We start from the raw sequence: 16,670 nt of genomic DNA on the forward strand, positions 1-16,670 counted from the left end.
CCCAGAGGCCTGCATGCCATTTTAAACCGTAGGAACATTCTCGGGCTCTTTAAATCGTCCCCGTACCTAAGCATCTTGGAATCAAAAGACATAATTGCCATTGAATTTATACCAAGTAAAGGCACTCAAGTTGGAGAATCGACTCAAATTACATTAGCGTCCTCAGTTATCCGGGAATAGGTTCAAACAAAAGCTGACCAATTTAAAAATTGGGACGTAATAATAACACCCTGCGGCCCCCGTTATCCATCAATAATAGCAAACACACAGGCCCCTAGCACAAGTCGATATTTTGTTGTATAAGGATGTCTTTAATTTGCCATCCTCACAGGTGACCTCCACATCTAGAAATGTCATTCTTGTGGTGCTGGTCTCAATAGAGAATTTAATATCTCTGTCTGTTGTTAATCCAATCATGGAACGCCAAGAGGTCCGTCTGGCTCCCCTGCCACAGGAGCCAGACGTTGTCTATGTACCGTCACCATTGTATGATGTTACTCTTGTATGGATTATTGTTCTCTACAAATAGGGACTCTTGGCACAGTACGAGTCCCTATTATACAAAAAATCCACTGATAAAAACACCATTTTGCACCATAAAAGTTACCATCCTAGAAGCTTGAGGGCCAACTTACCGTATGGGCAAATGTTACGTATCCGGAGAAATTGCTCTGAGATAGGTGACTATGACCATCATGCCCAGGTATTTTGCAATGAGATGATTCACAGAGGATATCCACGAAAACTCCTGAAGAATTCCTACAAAAGAACTAGGTTTACCCCTCGCGAAACCTTAGTTCGAGGCATGTGGGCTGCTGAATTCATATCTGTGCATAGATCGCCGCCTAGTGTTGGGTCCGGATGATTGCACATTGTTGTCCTGGAAGAGTCTTCGAAGTATCACGAGATAGGTGGCTCCTCCCCTGGACTACAGTGCGCATGGGCATCGACTCCATCCCCAGATTGTTTTTTTCCGCCATTGGGTTCGGATGTGTTTCGGTTCCCTCTGTCGGAATCGATAGTTGTTTAAGTTTCTCTACTTGAGACCAAAAGGTCTTTAGGACTCGCGTCGGTATTGTTTATAGGTCGGGTTGGTTTATTCATCGGCTCCGATCAACTGCTGCCCTTCCGCGTGCTGTCGGCGCGGACGGGCCTACACGACGCTCCAGACTAGTTCAACATGGAACGAAGTCCATTTAAGAGGTGCCCAGTGTGTGCCTCAAAGTATCCGCACATCGACGTGCACCCAGTGTGCAACAAGTGCTTGTCGCCAGACCACGACGAGGCCAAGTGTATGGCCTGCTCCAAGTTCCGGTCGAAGAAGACTCTCAAGCTACGTCGGGCCGCAAGACTGCAGGCCCAGAGTTCGGCACCCCCACCAGCGAACATCTTTGAAGAGGATGTTGACGACGACACCATCCTAAATGTTTCGGACTCTAACCCGGCGTCTGAGGGCGAGGAAGACTACGACGCGGGAGACGAAGAGTTCGAGGAAGTCGTCGAGGAGGTAGGGGACGACGACGGGGCCATTGCCACCGTAGAGGATAGCTCGGAAGAGGAGCATCCTCATACTGACTCCGGGGCCAAACACCATCATAAGGCCCAGGTCGAGGGATCGCCTTCGGGCCTTACCCAAGACCTCAACGCTCGTCCCACGGCCCCGCCTCCTGGCCCGGCCACGGACATTACTGATGCGCCACTCCCGGTCCAGAAACCGAAAGTGAAGCCATCGGGGTCAACACCATCAGTATCGAAACCGAAAGTGCAAGTTGCACCGGTTGGATCGAAGGCGCCGGAGGCCTCGGCGCCGAAGAAATCCAAGATGGCCGTCGAGCTCAAGAGCCACGCCAAAATGGCCGATCCGAAGAACCCGGTGTCGAAGGCGAAGACGCCTGACGCGGCGGCGTCTACGCCGAAGCTGGTCGACGCTCTGAAGAGTCGCGTCGACGCCAAGAAGGTCGATGACCAAAAGAAGGCCCCAAAGAAGCGTCAGGACGACCCCAAGTCTCTGGCTGCACCGATCCCGGTCGACAAGGTAAAGGGAGGTGCTGCGTCGGTTCCGAAGACTGCGGCCTTGGTCGCCGACCCGAATCCGGACTCGGAGGACTCGCTCGAGCCGGTCCGGCCCTGCCCCTCACTCACCAAGAAGGTTACGGAGTCCCTTCAGCGTATTCGGGAGGAGGCCGCGGCGCTCGAGCCGAAGGACACTGTGCCGACCAAGCCTCCACAGAAGCTGGCGAAGGCGCAGACGCCGATTCACTTCACGCTGCCGCCAAAAACGGCGCCGAAGGCTTTCGCTCCGAAACATGGGGCCGGGGTGCCCTTAAAGCTGGTTTCTACGCCGAAGGCTTCATTAGTGGTGCCAAAGCCACGGCACCAACCACTAGCGGACGAGGAGCGTCGAGAGGTCATCATCGACGCCAACACAGGCAAGCTCTCTCTCCTTAAAAGAAAAATCACCCCTGAGCCTGTGTTGGAGCATTTCCACATCCCACTTAAAAAGAAGTTGAACTCTGCGGATGCATCTGCCCCTATGGAGACTGCATCTCCACAAGGTCTGGAGCTCTCACCCACTCACTCTAACACTGGGGAGGGTGACGGCGACGAGGAGGATGAGTATAATTATCCAGCATACTCTGACCCAGAGGATGTGAATGAGCCATGGTCTGCCGGGGGCGACCCTGAGGACCCTCAGTCAGGACACGAGCCGCAGCTTTTTGCTGCAAAAACTTCTCCAACAGAGGACTCTGCAGCCTACAACGCTCTGATTGAAAGAGCTGCAGCCAATCATGATGTCGACCTCCATGCTGACCCAGTGGATGTCGATTTTCTCTTTGACACTTTCTCGGTGGCTGAAAAGACTGTCAAGACATTGCCAATGCTCAAGGGAGTGCTAAAGCATGCGCCGGAGGTTTTCAAGGAGCCCACCCGGGCAAGAGTCATCAATCCTCGTATTGACAAAAAATACAAGGCAGCGCCTACTGATCCAACGTACATCAAGGGACAGTTGCCACTGGACTCTTTGGTTGTCTCAAACGCACGTAAACGTGCCAACTCACAGACCACGGGTGATGCTCCTCCCCCAGACAAAGAATCAAAGGTCTTTGAAGCTTCAGGGAAACGTATTGCTGCGCAGGCAGCTAATATGTGGCGCATATCCAACACGCAGGCGCTACTTGCACGCTACGATAGGGCACACTATGACACCCTAGAAACCCTTCTACAGCACTTACCTGATCAGGAGGGAGCTGAAATGTTGATTCAGGAGGGGAAGCTTATCACCAATGCTTCAATTAAATGCGCTCTGGACGTGGCTGATACTGCCTCGAGAGCAATAAACACTAGCGTTCTACTGCGTAGACATGCATGGCTTAGAATATCAGGCTTTAAACCAGACATTCAGACTACCATCCTAAACCAAACTGTTAATCCAGACCACCTGTTTGGGCCAGAAGTGGATGCCACCCTTGAAAAAATGAAAAAAGACACTGACACTGCTAAATCTATGGGTGCCCTACAGTCCCAGCAGTTTCGGGGTGGTTCTTTTCGCCGCTCCAATAACAGAGGCACCTCAAGGGGTCCTCATATACCAACAAGGGTAGAGGTGGTTACCGGGGCAACAACGTCAAAGGCAGAGGACGTGGAAATAACAGCTCCAGGTCCTCCACCGCCAGCAAACAGTGACGCCTTGTCACTGCCCCCCGACCGCACAACACCAGTCGGGGGGAGACTCCAGCAGTTCCTGCCCGCGTGGAAGTCCATCACCACGGACGGGTGGGTCAAATCTCTTATCCAATACGGTTATTGTCTGGAACTCACTTCCACTCCACCAAACATACCTCCAAGAAACCGTCCTATGTCCGGCGAGCACTTGCACTTGTTGCAGCAAGAAGTCCAAGTCATGCTGCAAAAAGGGGCAATAGAGCTCGTTCCACTGCAGGAAAGGGGAACAGGGGTTTACTCTCTGTACTTTCTAATTCCAAAAAAGGACGGATCCCTCAGGCCCATCCTAGACCTCAGACCCCTCAACTGGTACATTCTGTCAGAACACTTCCATATGCTCACGTTGCAGCAGGTTCTCCCGCTGCTTCGGCAAGGGGACTTCCTGGCTACTCTAGATCTCAAGGATGCATACTTTCACATTCCCCTGCATCCTTCCCACAGGAAATATCTAAGGTTCACCATTCAAGACCAGCACTACCAGTTCAAGGTTCTGCCTTTTGGGGTCACCACTGCGCCCAGGGTATTCACGAAGTGCCTGGCGACGGTGGCGGCGCATCTAAGACGTCAGAACATCCACGTCTACCCCTATCTGGACGACTGGCTCATTCAGGCAAAGTCGGAACAGCAGTGCGCCGACCACGTGTCCCACACCATTCACCTCCTGCACGATCTGGGGTTCTCACTGAATTACCCAAAATCCCATCTCCAGCCCGCCCACATACGGCAGTATCTGGGTGCGACGATCAACACTCTGGCGGCCACTGCGCAGCCAAATTCAGTGAGTCGCCAGTATTCAGTCGCTGATCCAAAGATTCAGACCTCAACACTCGCTTCCAGCGAAAGTGTTCATGCAGTTGATAGGCATGATGGCCTCCTGCATCTCCATTGTCCCGCACGCGAGACTACATGTGCGTCCACTTCAGGAGTGCTTGGCACGTCAGTGGACTCAGGCTCACGGGCAACTAACAGACCTAGTGTTGGTGAGCGGTCGGGCATACAACTCTCTGCATTGGTGGAATCCACAAAACCTTTGCAAGGGCCGACCGTTCCAGGAGCCTGTGCCACAGATTATCCTGACGACGGACGCTTCTCTCCAGGGATGGGGAGCGCATGTACTCCAATACACAGTGCAAGGGCTATGGACACTACAGCAAAGGAAGATGCACATCAATGTACTGGAACTGATGGCAATCTTCATGGCCTTAAAGGCATTCAAAGTACATCTGTGCAACAAGGTCGTGTTGATCCGGACGGACAACATGACGGCCATGTACTACATTCAGAAACAGGGGGGCACACACTCTCCGCTGCTGTCTCATCTGGCTCAGAGCACGTGGAAGTGGGCCATTCAGAGGAACATTTTCCTGATGGCAGAACATCTCCCAGGCAAGGACAATCAGATGGCGGACCTGCTCAGCATGCACAGCCACCAAATGCACGAGTGGGAGATACACCCATCAGTACTCCGACCGTACTTCCAAAGGTGGGGTCATCCAGAGATAGACCTGTTCGCCACAAGGGAGAACGCAAAATGCCAAAGCTTCGCCGCCAGGTTCCCACACCCGCAATCGCAGGGCAATGCGATATGGATGAACTGGTCAGGCAGATTTGCGTACGCTTTTCCCCCAGCACCTCTGATACCGCTGGTGGCACGCAAGCTCAGGCAGCACTCGATGACTCTCATCCTGGTTGCTCCAACGTGGGCTCGCCAACCATGGTACACCACGTTTCTGGAACTTTCCGTGGTACCGCATCAAAGGCTTCATCTCACACCCAGCCTTCTGACGCAGAGCCATGGTGACATTCAGCACCCAGATCCGCAACAGCTCAACCTGGCGATCTAGCTCCTGAGGTCCTAGAGTTTGGCTACCTCAATCTTCCTCCAGATTGCATGGACATCATTCGGGAGGCAAGAAAGCCCACTACTAGAGCATGTTATGCGGCTAAATGGAAGCGGTTTGTCATTTATTGCGCAAACCACAACATTAACCCACTAGATGCTTCCATTCAGAACATCATCTGTTACCTGTTCCATCTGTACCAGTGCAATTTGGCATATACTTCCATCCGCATTCACCTGTCTGCGATGGCCGCATACCTCCAGAATAGACAACACCTTTCACTTTTCAAAGTGCCTGCTATCAAAGCTTTTCTGGAAGGACTCAAAAGGTTCATTCCACCACCGACACCACCAGCTCCAGAATGGAACCTCAATGTGGTTCTTACAAGGCTGATGGGTCCTCCTTTTGAGCCACTACACTCTTGCGAGCTTCAGTTCTTGACTTGGAAAGTGGCTTTCTTAGTAGCAATTACATCGCTACGGAGGGTTAGTGAGTTGCAGGCCCTCACCATCCAAGAGCCTTTTTTCCAAGTTCATGCTAACAGGGTAGTGCTCCGCACTAACCCTAAATTTCTACCCAAGGTTGTGTCTCATTTCCACATAAACCAAACAATCGAGTTGCCGGTGTTTTTTCAAAATCCTGAGTCGCTGGCGGAGCGGATGCTCCACACCCTTGACGTTAAAAGGGCCCTAATGTATTACATTGACAGGACCAAGGATTTTAGAAAGACTAAGCAACTTTTCGTTGCCTTTGCATCACACCACAAAGGTAACGCTATTTCCAAGGCTGGTATTGCTAGGTGGATCGTGAAATGTATTCAGATCTGTTATGCAAAAGCGAAACGCACTCTTACAATTCCACCAAGAGCCCACTCCACCAGAAAGTTGGGGGCCTCTATGGCCTTCCTTGGAAACATTCCCTTAGAGGATATATGTAGAGCAGCCACATGGTCTACCACACATACATTTACTAAACATTACTGTGTAGACGTGCACTCTAAACAGCAGGTAGCTGTAGGTCAGGCTGTTCTCAGGACACTTTTCCAAACTGCTGCAGCTGGCACGGGCGGCCGCCAATAATGGAGGGATTGCTATGTATTCTATGCACAGATATGAATTCAGCAGCCCACATGCCTCGAACTGCAAATGCTACTTACCAGTATACATCTGTTCTTGGCATGTAGGGCTGCTGACATTCATATCGCCCGCCCTCCTCCCCGGCGCCTGTAGCAGCTGCAGTATTCATATATATGCTCATAGCATGGTCATCACTCACATAGTACACTCCATCTCGGCCACAATGGCTAAAAAAAATCTGGGGATGGAGTCGATGCCCATGCGCACTGTAGTCCAGGGGAGGAGCCACCTATCTTGTGATACTTCGAAGACTCTTCCAGGACAACAATGTGCAATCATCCGGACCCAACACTAGGCGGCGATCTATGCACAGATATGAATGTCAGCAGCCCTACATGCCAAGAACAGATGCATACTGGTAAGTAGCATTTGCATTACAGGTCAAAGAGAAACAGGAATTAGACAGATTAGTTTGCGTCACAACCTTTGGGTCGGATACGCATAACCTCAGACAAGCGGTCCTTAAAAACTGGCACCTGCTTGAAAATTTAGAATGCCCATTTCAGCGCCCAATTTTTGCATATAAAAAGAACAAAAGTTTGGGAGAACATATAGTGAGAGCGGATCTTCCTAGGTCTCAACCAAAACATGACCTTCGAGCTCTATGGGACATGAAACAATTAGAGGGGCATCATAGGTGCGGCAATTGTGTTGCATGTGGCAGCACTATTGAAGGCAATGAGTTCCAGCACCAATGAGTCAAGTGGAGACACACTGGTTTCTCAAACTGTAAAACTAAAAACGTGATTTATGTGATCATTTGCCCTTGTCCAAGAATTTATATAGGCAAAACAAATCAGCAGGTCACCCTCCGAATAGGACAGCACAGGTCAAGAATTAAGAAGAAAATACTCACAGCCCCTATGGTTGAACACTTTGTTGAAATGTCACATAGTGAAACTGACTTTAGGTGGTCTGTTCTCCACACAATGAGTAACGTACAACGTCCTGCAGACATTGATAGGATGCTACTAGAAAAGGAAGCATACATCATCTTGAAATTTAACTGCACAATGACTGGATTGAATAATATGTCTGAATTGTCAAGAATCTGAGACTTCGCGTCACACTGCTTGAGTGTACCCGCTGACACTTTATTTGCACATCTTTTTACTGGTGAAGGTGTGCATTACATTCTCATTGTTCGAATTCTGAAGACACAACCCTGAGCTTAAATACTATGAGCTTTTAAACAATCCCCATTTGCCACCTACGCACAAAAGATTCATGCGTTTGAAATCCTTAACACACTACAACCCCCACAATGCACTAATTCCACTAGCAAGCCTATTTATAGGTTGACAATATGGCCGCCGGCTTCGCAATCGAGTAGGAGCGATTGAGAAGCAGAACACCGGATTAGCGGACTGCACAAGGAGGTAATGACACACAAAGCGGCAGCGCGGAATTCCCTTCTAATCCAAAATCCGCTTTATGCGAAGCGTTTGACTATGCGCCTTTCTTAATACAGAATGGAGAATTGTTGCCGTAATCGGAACCCGCGGAAAAGTAAATTGAAGGCGAGGCCGATACATCTGCAGCCCTGGACGGGGCCGTAGACGGGAGGCGAGAGGCAACGCCTCATTCCACCACAAGCACAGGTACGAGAATCTGCGTGACCTGTCGTAACAGCTAGATGGCTGGTGGCATAAGAAATATTTAGCAACCTTTGGGTACTTACAAGTGTATTATATAAACAGGTAGACGTGGCAAGAGTTAAAGAGAAAAGAAGAGAAAAAACGAAGTCCCGTGAATGATACCATCACGTGAATTTAAGGTACAAGATGGGTTTTGTAATCACATGTACTGATATATTCTGATTTACAGGCAAGGGGTATCTAAATGCAGGATTATGTGTAATTTAATTAGGATTACAAGAATAAGAAAACGACATCCCTCCGCCTCCCGTGCATTGCAAGATAGCGCAGACTAAGGTATGAAAACAACAAACCAACCCCCTTTTAAAAAAAAAAGCAGTATTGGGTGGTTTTCAACCCCCGAATACTGTGTTTATGTAAATAAAGACAATATGCTGTTTGTTTAACAGATTGTTTTTTGTGGAACAAGTCGTTTCGCTGGATAGTTGAAGAAAAGAATTTTATCCACCCTGTGGGTGTGCCCAGGCTGCCCGATCCCGCCGCTGCCCGCAGCTGAGCTCCTGACCTCTGGTGTGCCACGATCCCGCAGCTGAGCTCCTGACCTCTGGTGTGGGCTCAGCCTCCGGAGTGCTGCGCCGCCTCGACTGCTGTCTCTCCCCTGGTGCCCGCTCCGTGACCTGTCTCCTTGTTTTCTGCTTTGTGTCCCCCTGTTCGTCGCTGTATCCTCTGTTGCCCTTCTGTGCCTTCTTGCCCTGTAACTGTTGGCCGCTGTTCTCCCTTGCTGTGACCCCGCCGCGTTTCCCGCCACCTCCCCGCTCCCCGCCGCTGCCCCCCTGCGGCCCCGCCCCCTTACACCTGAGAGCCTTCCCATTCGCCAGCCCCGCTCCCGCCTCCCAGCGGCTCCTCCCTCGCTCCACTCCCCCACTCTCCTCATATGTCAGAGTGGCAAACGCGCAGCGTTGACGCGCAGTGGGCGCGCCAAAGGTAAGCCCGTCTGCGCCCGTCCGCGCCTGGACCGCGCCCAGTGCCAGACCCCCTGCCTTCCCCCGCCGCCAACCTACCCGCCTGACCTACGACGCCACCGACCTCTACGCACTCAACACCGGCCGGATCCCGGGCTGCTACCGAGCCACCCCGAGACGGACCCACGGACCCTTCAGCTGCCGTGCCTGCAAGTTCGCCTGCATCCGGACCTGCACTACACCCACACCCGCAAAGAAGAGCACCAACAGAAACCACCTGAAGTGCATCCTTCTCAACACCCGATCCCTCCACAGACACGCCGTCCAACTCTGGAACCTCCTCGACACCACATCTCCAGACGTCGCCTTCCTCACGGAAACCTGGATGAACGCCTCCTCCGCTCCCGACATCGCCATCGTCATCCCGGACCGATACAAGATCACCCGGAGGGATCGCGCCGCCAACCAGACTTGAGGAGGCATTGCCATAGTCCACAAGAACACCATCCGCATCACAACCACCACCGACGACACCCGCATAGCCGCCGAACACATGCACTTCCAGATCCACACCGATCCCAAGACCACCCTCAGAGGCACCCTCATCTACAGACCCCCGGGCCCACGCACACAATTCAGCGAAGATTTCGCAGACTTCATCAGCCCGCACGCCCTCCCCTCCACTGACTACATCCTCCTCGGGGACCTAAACCTCCACCTGGAGAACAACAACGACCGCAACACCACCACCCTGCTGGACAACCTCTCCACCCTCGGTCTCAAGCAGCTGGTGACCACCCCCACCAACTACGCCAGACATACTCTCAACCCCGTCTTCTCTACCAGCAAGGACGTCGTCTTCAGCCACGCCACCGGTCTTCACTGGACGGACCACAGCTGCATCCACTTCAGCTTCAGAAGGAACACGACCCACCAGCAACAGGTCGCATGCAGAAGCTGGAACAAGATCACAGCCGACCAGCTCGCCGCATCCCTGAGCCAGGACCCCCCGTCAGCTCAGAGAACCCCAGCCAGGCCGCCAGCAACATCACGAAGTGGATCAGCAGATGCGCCGACGACCTCGCCCCCCTGAGGACCCCACCCAGCAGACCCGGCAGTAAGAAAGCACCATGGTTCACCGACGAACTCAACAGCTCCAACAAGAACTGCTGAGCCCTCGAGAGAACCTGGCGCAGAGACCCAACATCAGACAACATGACCTCCCTCAAACTCGCCACTCGAAAACACCACCAACTGATCCGCGCCACCAAGAAAGCTGCATTCAAGGAACGACTGGACAACAACACACACAACAGCAAGGAACTTTTCAACATCGTCAGAGAGCTCTCCAACCCCAACAACAACGACATCACCCCATCAAAAGACCTCTGCAACTCCCTCGCCGCCTTCTTCCACAACAAGATCGCAGACATACACAACAGCTTCAGCACACAGCCAACGATCCCCACGATCACAACGGCACCCCCCACCAACATCCTCCACGCCTGGAACCCGACCAACACCGAAGAAACGCAACGCACGATGAACTCCATCCACTCTGGATCTCCAACCGACCCCTGCCCCCACCACATCTACAACAAGGCCGACGCCGTCATCGCACCCCACCTACGAGACCTCATCAACACCTCCTTCGACACTGCTACCTTCCCGGAGAGCTGGAAGCATGCCGAACTCGGCGCTCTACTGAAGAAACCTGCGGCAGACCCCACCGACCTAAAAAACTACGGCCCCATCTCGCTCCTCCCGTTTCCAGCCAAAGTCATCGAGAAGACAGTCAACAAGCAGCTGGCCGCCTTCCTCGAGACGAACGGATCCCTCGACATCACGCAGTCTGGCTTCCGGGCCAACCACAGCACCGAGACCGCCCTCATCGCAGCCACCGATGACATCCAAGCCCTGCTCGACAACGGGGAGATCGCGGCCCTCATCCTCCTGGACCTCTCCGCTGCATTCGACACTGTCTGCCACCGCACCCTAGTACAGCGCCTCGGCAACGTCGGAATCCAAGAGAAGGCGCTAGAATGGATCATCTCCTTCCTCGCCGGAAGGACACAGAGAGTCCGCCTCCCCCTGTTCAGATCTGAAGCCACCGAAGTCATCTGCGGCGTCCCTCAAGGCTCCTCGCTCAGCCCCACACTCTTCAATGTCTACATGAGCCCCCTCGCGGCCATCGCACGCCAACACAACCTCAACATCATCTCGTACGCCGACGACACTCAGCTGATCCTCTCCCTCACCAACGACCCCGCCACAGCCACAGCCAGAGCCAACCTTCACGAAGGGATGAAAGATGTAGCCGAATGGATGAAGAACAGCCGCCTGAAACTGAACGCAGACAAGACGGAAGTCCTCATCCTGGGATCATCACCCTCCACCTGGGACGACTCCTGGTGGCCCCCCGCCCTGGGCAGCGCACCCAAACCTACGGACCACGCACCCAACCTGGGCTTCATCCTGGACTCCTCCCTCTCCATGACCAGACAAGTCAACGCCGTCTCCTCGTCATGCTTCAACATTCTGCGCATGCTACGTAAGATCTTCCGGTGGATCCCCACCGAGACCAGGAAGGTTGTCACCCAGGCCCTCGTCACCAGCCGACTGGACTACGGCAACGCCCTCTACGCCGGAACGACTGCCAAACTCCAGAAGAGACTCCAGAGGATCCAGAACGCCTCAGCAAGACTCATCCTCGACATCCCCCGTCACAGCCACATCTCCGGACACCTGAGAAACCTGCACTGGCTCCCGGTCAACAAGAGAATAACGTTCCGACTACTCACCCACGCACACAAAGCCCTACACAACCAAGGCCCGAGATACCTCAACAACCGCCTGAGCTTCTACACTCCCACACGCCAACTCCGCTCGCCCAACCACGCCCTCGCCGCCGTCCCCCGCATCCGAAGAGCCACCATGGGAGGAAGATCCTTCTCCTATCTGGCCGCCAAGACATGGAACTCCCTCCCGACCCACCTCCGCCAGACACAGGACCACCTCGCCTTCAGGAAGCAACTCAAGACCCCCTCTCCCACTAATTCCATTAGTGGTTCGGAAACTGCAACAGCACTCAATGACAATGATACTAGTAGCACCCACGTGGGCAAGACAGCCGTGGTTCACCACGCTATTACAACTCTCACAGGTGCCACATCAAAAGCTAAGATTATTACCCATGCACCTTACACAGAACCATGGAGAAATAATTCACCCAGATCCCAAACAATTGAACCTAGCGATCTGGCTCCTGAGGTCATAGAGTTTGGATATTTAGATTTACCGCCAGAATGTGTGGAAATCATTAAACAAGCAAGACGTCCTACCACCAGAGCATGCTATGCAGCAAAATGGAAAAGGTTTGATGTACACTGTAACAGTTATCACATCAACCCTCTGGACGCATCTACTAAACAGATTATTTGCTATTTACTACACTTGCAGCAATGTAACTTAGCATATACCTCGATCAGAGTTCATCTCGCAGCTATAGCAGCGTACCTACAAAACAGGCAACATCTTTCCCTGTTTAAAGTACCAGCAATTAAAGCTTTCATGGAAGGATCAAAAGAGTCATTCCACCAAGACTACCACCTTCCCCAGTCTGGAATCTCAACATAGTACTTACCAGACTAATGGGACCACCCTTTGAACCAATGCATAGGTGTGAAATACAATTCCTCACATGGAAGGTGGCCTTCCTCATAGCTATCACTTCACTCAGAAGAGTAAGTGAGTTACAAGCGTTTACCATTCAAGAACCATTCATGCAGTTACACCAAAACAAGGTGGTTCTTAGATCAAACCCAAAATTCTTGCCTAAAGTAATTTCAGCATTCCACATCAATCAGTCAGTGGAACTACCGGTCTTTTTTCCAAAACCACAGACGGTAGCGGAAAGGGCCCTACATACATTAGATGGCAGAAGGGCAATATTGTATTATATAGAAAGAACACAAACTTTTAGAAAGACAAAACAGCTATTTGTAGCGTTTTCTCCTACACATAAGGGCAATCCCATCTCTAAAGCAGGCATTGCCAGATGGATTGTAAAATGTATACAAATATGCTACTTAAAGGCAAAGAGGACATTAACTGTTCCTCCTAGAGCTCACTCTACACGTAAACTAGGAGCATCTATGGCATTCTTGGGAAACATTCCACTAGATGACATATGCAAAGCAGCTACCTGGGTTACACTGCATACCTTCACAAAGCACTATTGTGTAGATGTGCACACAACACAACAAGCTAGAGTGGGACAAGCTGTACTAAAGACTTTATTTCAGACTGTTGCAACAGACACGGGCGACCACCGCTAGGGAGAGAACTGCTGTATAGTCTATTCATAATGTACCATCTGCAGCCCATATGCCTCGAACGGAATATGCTACTTACCAGTATGCATCTGTTCTTGGCATAGAGGGCTGCAGAGTGGTACATGCCCCCCCAGCCTCCCTGGAAACCTGTGTCTGTTCCAACAATATCTTATTTAGATACACTTACATGGGCATTTCTATCTGTATTCTACCATACTACTCCATCTAACCCTACTATGGCAAAACAATCTAAGGATGGAGCTGATGCCCATGCGTACTAGCAACCAAAGGAGGAGTCACCAAGATACATAAGACTCTCCAAGAGAAAAACAAGTGCAATCATCCGAGCCCAACACCAGATGGCGATCTATTCATAATGTACCACTCTGCAGCCCTCTATGCCAAGAACAGATGCATACTGGTAAGTAGCATATTCCTTCTGGTTGGCTAGGGCTTGCTCCTAAGCCAGGCAGAAACCACCACTCTAGTCAGGACAAGGGAATTCCATGCCAAAGGGGATTATATACACATGACAGGGCCACTTGGACCACTGTCAGAACCATCACTTAGTAAAGATAGTAAATGGAGAACATATAATAAGCATAGAACACAACCAGTAATTACTGGCAAACACTGGACTCAGCATCATCCTGTAACATAAATCATATTATGCACAGTATCGCATTAGGCGTGAAATATATCCTGCGCCAACCTCATAAGCCTAAACATATTAGACCATAACCTCAGTAGAGGATAACTCAAACATAAATACAGTATGCAAAACCTCATAATCATAAACCACATTTAGAGGCATAAAACAGGGTGCGTAAGTCATACTACATAAATCACATTTCCTAGCACCACATCCATCATGTTCGGGCCTGGCGCCCTACAAACCTAACAGTCCCCCTGGACACCTGGCCTTCTCAAAGGGGCTCCAAATGCCCTATGTCCAAAGTGTCAGGGTGGCTGCTAATGCAGAAGAATCCATGTGCGCAATTGCGCAGACCCAAACTTTGCAGCTGGCACTAAGTGCTGCACAGCTGTGACAGTATGGGCCTTAAAGGCGGGCACTCAGCAGCACAGCTCCTCAGCTGCTGCGGCCCATAACAGCGATAGCGATGATTTTCGTAGTACGGCAAATGCTGGCACTCAGCGGCACGGCTCCTCAGCTGCAGCAGTCCACAATAGCGGTAGCAATGACTCTCGTAGGAGGACAAATGTGGGCTCTCAGCAGCACAGCTCCTCAGCTGCAGCGGGCACAATAGCGATGATTCTCGTAGGACTGCAAATGCAGGCTCTCACCGGCAGCAGCTCCTCAGCTGCAGCGGCCCACAATAGCGATAACGATGACTTTTGCAACACGGGCAAATGCGGGCTTTCAGTGGCAACAGCTCCTCAGCTGCGGCGGCCCACAATAGCGATAACTATGACTTTCAGTCCACGTTCCCCATAGTAGAACCAGAGGCTCTGGAATTCTCAACAGAGGCCTCACCTGCAAGTAGAATTCCCCTCAAATAGGAATCTGGACGGCTGATGGGTGAAGTCTAATGTCCCCAAGACTTCAGCTGGAGTCAAGCTCAAATCAGTCTCTTGGGTAGTTGCTTCAGCAAGATGGATGAAAGTTTCAAAGTCCATTCCCTCTTGTTACACGGACAGAGGTTCGTCTTGACACCCAGAAGTAACGCGTTCTTCCTCTAGGAAAGAATTAAAATATAGCGCTCACAGGACGCAGGGAGCCATAGCTCCATAAGCAAAAGTTCTCAGCAATCAAGGGGGCAATGCAGGGCCCAGGGGGGCAAGCCCTCATCGCAGTTTCTCCTGGGCCCCAGCAGCAGCATGCTTCAGCAGGATCAGGAACAGCACATCATCCTAGAAGAGCACCATGGAACTTAACAATTTCATGGGGTCACAGCCCCTTAACTTATACCACAAAAAGACTTTGTTCTCAAAAGTCACAAGTCACTAAAACCCAGCCAGAACCAGTTTGGTGTGGTCCTGGAGCACTTTGTTTACAAGGCTGCATCCTGCCTTTGAGAAAGAGGGGTCTGCCATCAGCCGTATAGTGGGCGGTGGAGCAAAATTTCACCTTGCCAAGCACAGCCCTGCTCAGATCAAAGGGTCACCCCTCCCCATACTCCAACTGCAGATCTCTCTATTCAACCCACGTCTGTCTCAGCCTGTCCCTCCAAAACCAGACATGCAATGCACATCAGGCAGGCGGACACATAGCACACAGAAATGCCAACTTCTAAAAGGGGCATTTCTCTCTTTATCATAGTAAATCTGCGCACACCATTGCGCAGCATTTAGTCTCACTATTTCATGCATACCAGACTTGACCATACTGCTACTCTCATAACAGGAATTTCCACTGACACACACTCAGCAGGGAATCCTCCATGCATTCCTATGGGAGGGCAGGCCACTCTCACTCCCACTAAATGTAACAGAGAGCGCACGCACTTTACACTGGACCACAGGGCTAAAGTGCCCAGCGGCTTAAAGCCACTAACACTACACAGAGAAAAAGGCATTGAGAAATGCAAAAACTTTAGGGGTAAACCTGCAAAAAGGGCCAAGTCCAACAGACCAGAACTGACGATCGAACCCATTTGGACTTCACATTAGGCAACAGCGAAATACTCCCCCTGATCGAGAGCTACTACATCGCTTCGGAAGGGGAGAGTGACCACCTACCCCAGACAATAACTCTCTCTTATCCAGTATTTGGGTGTCTTTCATAGATTCACATGCCTGAATCATTCCCCGTCGCCGAGACGGGAGCCTCCGGTACATAAAAAAGTAATGTCCTAAGGACATACATAGAGAAACATAGGCCTAAGGGCCTCCCCTTAGTAGCCTTTCCACGTCCTTATGTAAAAAGGACCGAACTCTCATCGTTAGCCAATCAGCTCCGACCTCCCTCTAGAACCTTCCCGGGAGGAGCCTCAGTCCCTCAGATTTTCTACCGCACGTTGTGCTAGGGAGTCTCCAACCTGAGCTCCTCAGGTTTTTTCTTCAACGTCTTCACACTTCTCTGGAAGTCCTTCTTCAAAGGATAAATATCTTCAAC

At 51.3% G+C, this 16,670-nt stretch overlaps 1 protein-coding gene across 2 annotated transcripts in view; it reads left to right on the forward strand.

Annotated features, from left to right (window-relative positions):
- The window catches only part of LOC147717646 (E3 ubiquitin-protein ligase TRIM39-like), a 241,273-nt gene that overhangs the window by 129,449 nt on the left and 95,154 nt on the right, over positions 1 to 16,670 (forward strand). The gene's annotated exons all lie outside the window — the stretch shown is intronic.

This window comes from Lissotriton vulgaris, chromosome 5 (assembly GCF_964263255.1).
Source record: "Lissotriton vulgaris chromosome 5, aLisVul1.2, whole genome shotgun sequence".
In the NCBI taxonomy this organism is placed as follows: domain Eukaryota; kingdom Metazoa; phylum Chordata; class Amphibia; order Caudata; family Salamandridae; genus Lissotriton; species Lissotriton vulgaris.